Genomic DNA, 6,982 nt, shown 5'->3' with positions numbered 1-6,982 from the left:
TAACTGTATTTAAATGAGTCTCGCTTGCTATGTAAATCAGCACGCATACTCATTTAGGGTGTGTGGGGGGCAAGCCTTTTCGGTCCTGAATTGAGTCGGTGGTCACGATCTCCCCTCACCGGATTTATCTTTCACCCAGTTTCTGCAGTTTTATCAGACTTCATGCTTCACTGGCCGTGGTCCAGTCTTTGGTGCCAAGATGGTCCCTTTTATCAGCTTGTTAGCTCTTCTTCAAGGTTAGGGCCGTTAATTTTCCACAGTTCGTTACTTATACAAACACTTCCATATCTTTTAGCTCCCTCCCAAATTCCTTTCCCAAGGCACAGGTGGTTAGTAGTTTTGCTAATTGGAAAATTAATGATGTACTGTAGGACATCATTTCCCCCCTTTAGAAGTTTCAAATATCATTATTTGATACTTCCATATTCCTGGAGTGTCATTATTCTTCTCGCAAACAAAGTTCGTATTATTGACTGTTTTAAACATCCAATTATCATCAAAACTGTAATGGTGATCACGATTATAATTATAAAGCTTTGTACCAGACTTGCCAGCCATCCCATTAAAGACCATCCTCCCAGATGTTGTAAAATTTTGTTTATCCAATTGGTTTCTGCGGATTTCCGTAGTTCCCTACTACTCCTTGCCACGTTCCTTATTTTGTCGATTTGAGTCTGTAGATCTTCAGTTACATTAGGGATATGTACACAACAATGTTCCAAATCCAGTTTAAGATATCCACGTAGTCCATGTTCTTGAGCTAAAAGTAAATCTAAAGCTAATCTATTTTGCATCGCCATTTCCGAGTTGGCTTGTACTTACTTATTCACTGCCAATAGCCCATGCTCCGTAGCATTCGCTAAGGTTTCAACTTGCCATGTTAGATTGGTGTCGTGGTTTAACCCCAGCTAGCAACTAAGCACCATGCAGCCGCTCGCTCACTCCCCCACCGGTGGGATGGGGGAGAGAATCGGAAGGGCAAAAGGGGAAAACTCGTGGGTTGAGATAAGAACAGTTTAATAACTAAAGTAAAAAAAAAATAGAACAGTAGTAATAGTAATAATAATAATAACAATAATAATAAAAAACAAGTAAGAAGAGTACAATAGTAATACAAAGCAAGCGATAACTGTACAATTGCTCACCACCCGCCGACCGATGCCCAGCACGTCCCCCAAGCAGCGATCGTTGCCTCTCCCCCAGCCAACTCCCCCCGCTCATATACTGAGCATGTTGTCATATGGTATGGAATAGCCCCTTGGCCAGTCTGGGTCATCTGTCCTGGCTGTGCCCCCTCCCATCTTCTTGTGCACCTGGCAGAGCATGGGAAGCTGAAAAGTCCTTGACCAGTGTGAGTGCCACTTAGCAACTACTTAGCACTACTTAGCAAGAACCAAAACATTAGTGTATCATCGACATTGTTCTCATCCTAAACCCAAAACACAGCCCATACCAGCTACCAAGAAGAAAATTAACTCTATCCTGGCTGAAACTAGGACAATTGGTTAACATCATATGATTCCCATAGGCCATTGTACCCGGGGCAAAGAACACCTGGAAACCCCATCCTACTCTGGTTGCAGTTCTTGGCTGCCATGGCTCATCTATTTCCCTCTTTGTCTTTCCCCACCAACTGGCACTTAAAGGACTATTCCTCCATAAAGGACATAAGGTAGGTGCCCCTAAAGTGATTTGGTGATCTGGTATATTCATTGGTAATCAATTAGTCCACGTTCCATCGCTTAAGACCCATACACTGTATCCTGGTGCAAGTGAAGTAACTGTGCGGCATGGGACTTTTCCTGCAAATCCCACATCACATCTTAAATTTCTACATGCGTAGCCAATTGCATCCGCATCATATACTCCCGGTATATCCTGTAACACACCTATATGAGTACAATTATATACTCGAGAGCAATTCCATTTAGAGGTGAAATTTCCTGGTTTAGGGTGGGTAATTACTCCTTGGTAGGTGCTTGCCTATGGCGATCCTATTTCTCCTTTCTATTCAAAACACCAAGTATTATCATTTATGCATTTCCATTTATCTCCTAATGGTCCTTTCCACTTTGTAAGGGGAAGGCCTTTCATAGCTTGTTCTCTGGTCCAATTGCTCAGCATGGCTAGATGTCATTTGAGTTAGTTATTACTCCCCACTCAATTGGTTCTTTGGCTGATTTCAACAGTGGCAAACAGGCAGTAATGCTCATACTCTGAGTTAATATAAATCTTATCTACAGCCCATTGAAATCTGTGGAAATTTTTCCTATCGCTGTCATTTCCTGATTTTGAACCTTTCATAGTTGCTCAATAGTTCTGTCTGAGGAGAGAAGCATAATTCCCTTTTGAACTTACCTGTGGTTATCCACTGGAATTAAAACCTGGCAACATTCAACATACATGGTTTAAGGCATGTTTATTTGACTAATTGTTCAGTTTGTGGAGTGGAGATTTGTCTGAGAGTTAGGGGGTTTTTTGTTTCTGTAAATGTAATAGATTATGGTATTTTTAGCATTCTACTTGTGGTATTTTATATTCACTAAGTTGGAATTAGTATTTCATTATTCATGCATTTGTGCATACCCGTATAGTAGCAATTTGGTGATAAGGTACATACCATAAATATTAATTTGATGGATATTTTATTAATGTCAGTAGCAATGTTTTAGTTTTAAAGCCTAAGGGTCCAACCTTAAGGGCTTCTCTTTTTTTTGTTTTTTTCTTCTTCCCTCAGAGCTGGTTTTATTAATTTCTGACCTCTCCTATATTGTAGTTTCAAAATCTAGTTGGATAGACTGATTAACCACTTAAGTCCATTGCATATCAGAAGCTTTGATACGTATACCTCAATTACTGAGTTATGTAAAAATTTATGTAGAAACTTATGGAGTTATGGAAAGTTATGTAGAAATGAAGGCAATCAAAACTGCTTTTAATTACTGTATTTTTCTTCTGTTTTTTTTTTCTTTCTAGGAGCTCCCTCTCCAGAAATCTGTTTTATACAGAAATTTTGTGATCACACATATGTCTGAAGGAAAAACAGATAAATCCAGTAGGTATAGAAATGATACATCTCCTGCTACACATATCTAGCTATTAATTATTAATAAACTCACTGGGCCTTCCATTCTTTATGTGCAAAAGAGCCTGGTGGCTTGCAGCTGAAATGAATTTTATGGCAAGACAGTTGTCACATGTGTAGCACATTCTCTCTAGGAATGTATCAAAGTCTTCCCTGGTATTTCATGAGGGTATAACCTTTCAAATTTGAGGAACAAGCCCATGACAAAGATGAAGAAGTCATGGAGCACAAACTTTTTAGTATGATGTCCCCTTCAGGAGCTGAAAGATAACCACCTGGGTTAACCATGCCAGAATATACTCTTGGTTACTCATTATGAGATTAGCTGTGATCCAACGATTGGACAATTGTTTCTTTAAAAAAGAGATAATAATCTGAAATGCAGAATAAAATGTCTGTTTGCATGATGATGGGGTAATTATTCTACTCTATGGATAATTCTGAGTTCCCTAATCTACTAATTAGCCTACCTTTTAATATATTTGCCACAGTTGTTAGCTAGCCCATAAAGTTCTGTTCAGTTGAGCAATCAGCTTTCCACCTGCATATGACATGCTCATGACATAATTAGAAACAAACAGATTCCTACTCTTTAACTGACATTGTTTTAAAACCTGTGACTATTATACTGTCTATAGTGCTATGGATTCACCAGTTCAAAGACCACTATGTATGTATCCTTATTCCAGTATAAGAGGGTTTTTTTGTGTTTTTGTTTATTAAAAAATTAAACTGCTTCCTAAATGACAAAAACTACACTGAAAAAAGACACTCCATCTACTGAAGTGAATGTTTTTATAGAGGGTTACAGAATTGCAAATAAATTTGGCTCAACTGACAGTGTGGGAAACCGAACAAAATCAAAAAGATGCTGTTATTTCAAAGGCTTTTCTCCATAAGTTTATTCTGCTTTTTGCATGTACCAGGGTTGTCTTGACTGAAGTTTATCAGTTTTCTAAGGACAGAGGGAAGGAGAAGAATGCCCGTTTTCTCTCCCTTTCTCCTCTGGGAGCTGATCCAACTATCTGCTGCCTGACCTAAGTCTTTGGCTTTGTGGCTTTCGCCAGAGTAGCCAGTCTGCAATCCCAGTAAGGGACCCAGGCTGATTCGTACAAAGGGTATATTTAGCAAAGTCAAGAACTTTCTGCCAACTATCCCATTGCCATATTTTGGAACTAGATCAGTCAATAATTGTTGCACAAACTGTTTCTAAAGAATCTGTTCTGTTCCAGGGAACCTTTAAGCAGTCCTTCCTACTGGGCAATCTCCACCTGTTGCTCTTCAGGTCATTGCTAAAATGGTTGTTTTTATTGTGTGGCTAATACCTTGTGCAAGCCAAATAAGTCATCATTTTGTGTCCACACCAAGATGTTCTTTCCCAGTGTTTTCAAAATGCTATGCATGTTCTCCACTGTATGTCAATGATTTGTTTGAAATTGCAGCCAGTATGCTGATAGTCCACTAGTAATCCCCAGTCGTCAGCTCATCTGAAAGAGAACCGTTCTGCAGTTCACTTGCCTATCTATCTTAATCATTCCTAGGTTGCCTTAGACTGTGCATAAAGGCTCCTTTTTCCAAACTTGAGGAGATCTCTCCCTTTCCTCAAAGTACAGTCAGAGGCACAAAGCTCCTTTTACTAAAGAGTTTCAATTTGGCTCCTGCTCTGACGTTAGCTCTCTCCTTACCCACGTGCCCTTTCCTATGGCCTGACTTGTCATGCCACTTAGAGCTTGCTGATGTGCTGGTCTTGTCAGCTAAGAGGTTCCTTGATTCTTCCTTTTCCAGGGATATTGAGAGCTGTGTACTAAACTCTACAGTCTCTGGAGTAGCATCCTGACGTGTTTAATTAAAAGAGGGAATTGTTACAAAAAAAGATTAAAACTGGGAGTTGAAATAAAATAAAAAATACCTTGTGTTTTGGTCTTTTGATGTATAAACCACCTGAAATTTAAAGCAATCATATCTTACTTTCATAGGTATGTTTTCTTTCTGGGTGATTGTTGTCTTTCCTAATCTTGATTTTTTTTTCCAACATTTTTTTTCAAATAGCGCAAATAAAAAAAAAAATTTAAGTGGAATGGCTTTTGTATCATATTAGTAAAGTATGTAAAGATCTGATCTAAAAATTTCATTTCCCAACTCAATTACAGAAGATGATAAGCATGTAGTAATGCTGAGAAAATAAATAATGAAGTACTTTGTTTACTAACTTGTTAAAAATTTTTTTCCATTCAGATACCTCAAGAGACTTATGCATCTGACCAGTCTCAGTCTCTACTGCAGTGAGTATAATACATTACACAGGAATTCCAGTCAGGCATACTGTAATTAAACAATTCCCTTATATCTCCATTTGTACGTTATTTTATTCCCAGTGTTCTATTGAGAAGCAGTTTTCTTGTTTGCTTAGTGAAGGATGTATATTTATGTCAGAGGTAATTCTGTGTTCAATATGGGTCAAACTGTACCTGTATTTGTTTTCATTGATGATATTACCTTTAACGGTATAAGGACATAAGCAACAGAATGACAGTAAACTACTCAGGGAAAACCATTAGACAAATAAACAAAAATTTGTAATTAAAAAAATAATTATTAGACCTTTTGTTCTTAGAAACTATGGAAGGATTTCAGTAGAAGATAGATTTATAAGAGAAATACAGAAATAAATAATAAAAATAGGAAGGGGTATTTTTTTAACTTAGAGAATGAATGTACAAACATAGCTAGCTCAACTTAGGAAATCTGGAAGTCCTAGTTACTGCGTATCCTTGTAAATTGGAGAAGTATGCTTCTAAAATAACTGCAGTTGTTTCCACAAATAATTGTAAGTACAAAACTGCATAAATAAATTCAAACTACTTCAGAAATTTTCTTAAGCTGAGCAGATTACAATTCTTTCTGAATAAGAACTTTTTATTGTATTATTAAATCCTAGGGGTTGGATAAACTGTCCATCACTTACTGAAAATATTTCTAAGCCTGTTTTTTCACTAAATGCTACAGTAGAGGGACAGCAAAATAATTCTCTAGGTATGTTGTATTTTTTACAAAACTGAAAGTTGCTCTAGCTGTGGCAAAATCATTTGAGAAGCTGAAGATGAGTATCTGTATAATTTTATTTACAATTTGACTATATGTGGCCTTGTTGTGGTTTAACCCGTTGGCAACTAAGCACCACACAGCCGCTCGCTCACTCCCCCTTCCCCAGTGGGATGGGGGAGAGAATGGGAAGAGTAAAAGTGAGAAAACTCATGGGTTGAGATAAAGACAGTTTAATAGGTAAAGCAAAACCCACACATGCAAGTAAAGCAAAACAAGGAATTCATTCACTACTTCCCATCAGCAGGCAGGTGTCCAGCCATCCCCAGGAAAGCAGGGCTCCGTCACGCATAACGGTTACTTGGGAAGACAAACGCCATCACTCCAAACATCCCCCCCTTCCTCCTTCTTTCCCCAGCTTATATGCTGAGCATGAAATCATATGGTATGGAATATCCCTTTGGTCAGTTGGGGTCAGCTGTCCCAACTGTGTCCCCTCCCAACTTCTTGTGCACCCCTAGCCTACTCGTTAGTGGGGTGGTGTGAGAAGCAGAAAAGGCCTTGATTCTGTGTAAGCACTGCTCAGCAATAACTAAAACATCCCTGTATTCTCAACACTGTTTTCAGTACAAATCCAAAACATAGCCCCATACTAGCTACTATGAAGAAAACTAACTCTACCCCAGCCAAAACCAGCACAGGCCTTTATAACAGTTGTTTAGTTTTCATAGCATTACATGCTTCTTACTAACATATCCAAGAATCAAAGATGTCTCTAAGAAAGGAGAAGAAAAAATGCTACTGGTCCTTCCCCACAGCTGTCTGTCACCTGCTGCTACTTCAGTTGTACTTCTG

Source organism: Nipponia nippon, unplaced genomic scaffold, assembly GCF_047370975.1.
Source record: "Nipponia nippon isolate SJK-2023a ecotype South Korea unplaced genomic scaffold, ASM4737097v1 scaffold_26, whole genome shotgun sequence".
Taxonomy (NCBI): domain Eukaryota; kingdom Metazoa; phylum Chordata; class Aves; order Pelecaniformes; family Threskiornithidae; genus Nipponia; species Nipponia nippon.
The sequence above is the reverse complement of the archived record's forward strand: the minus strand, read 5'-3'. Positions refer to the sequence as shown.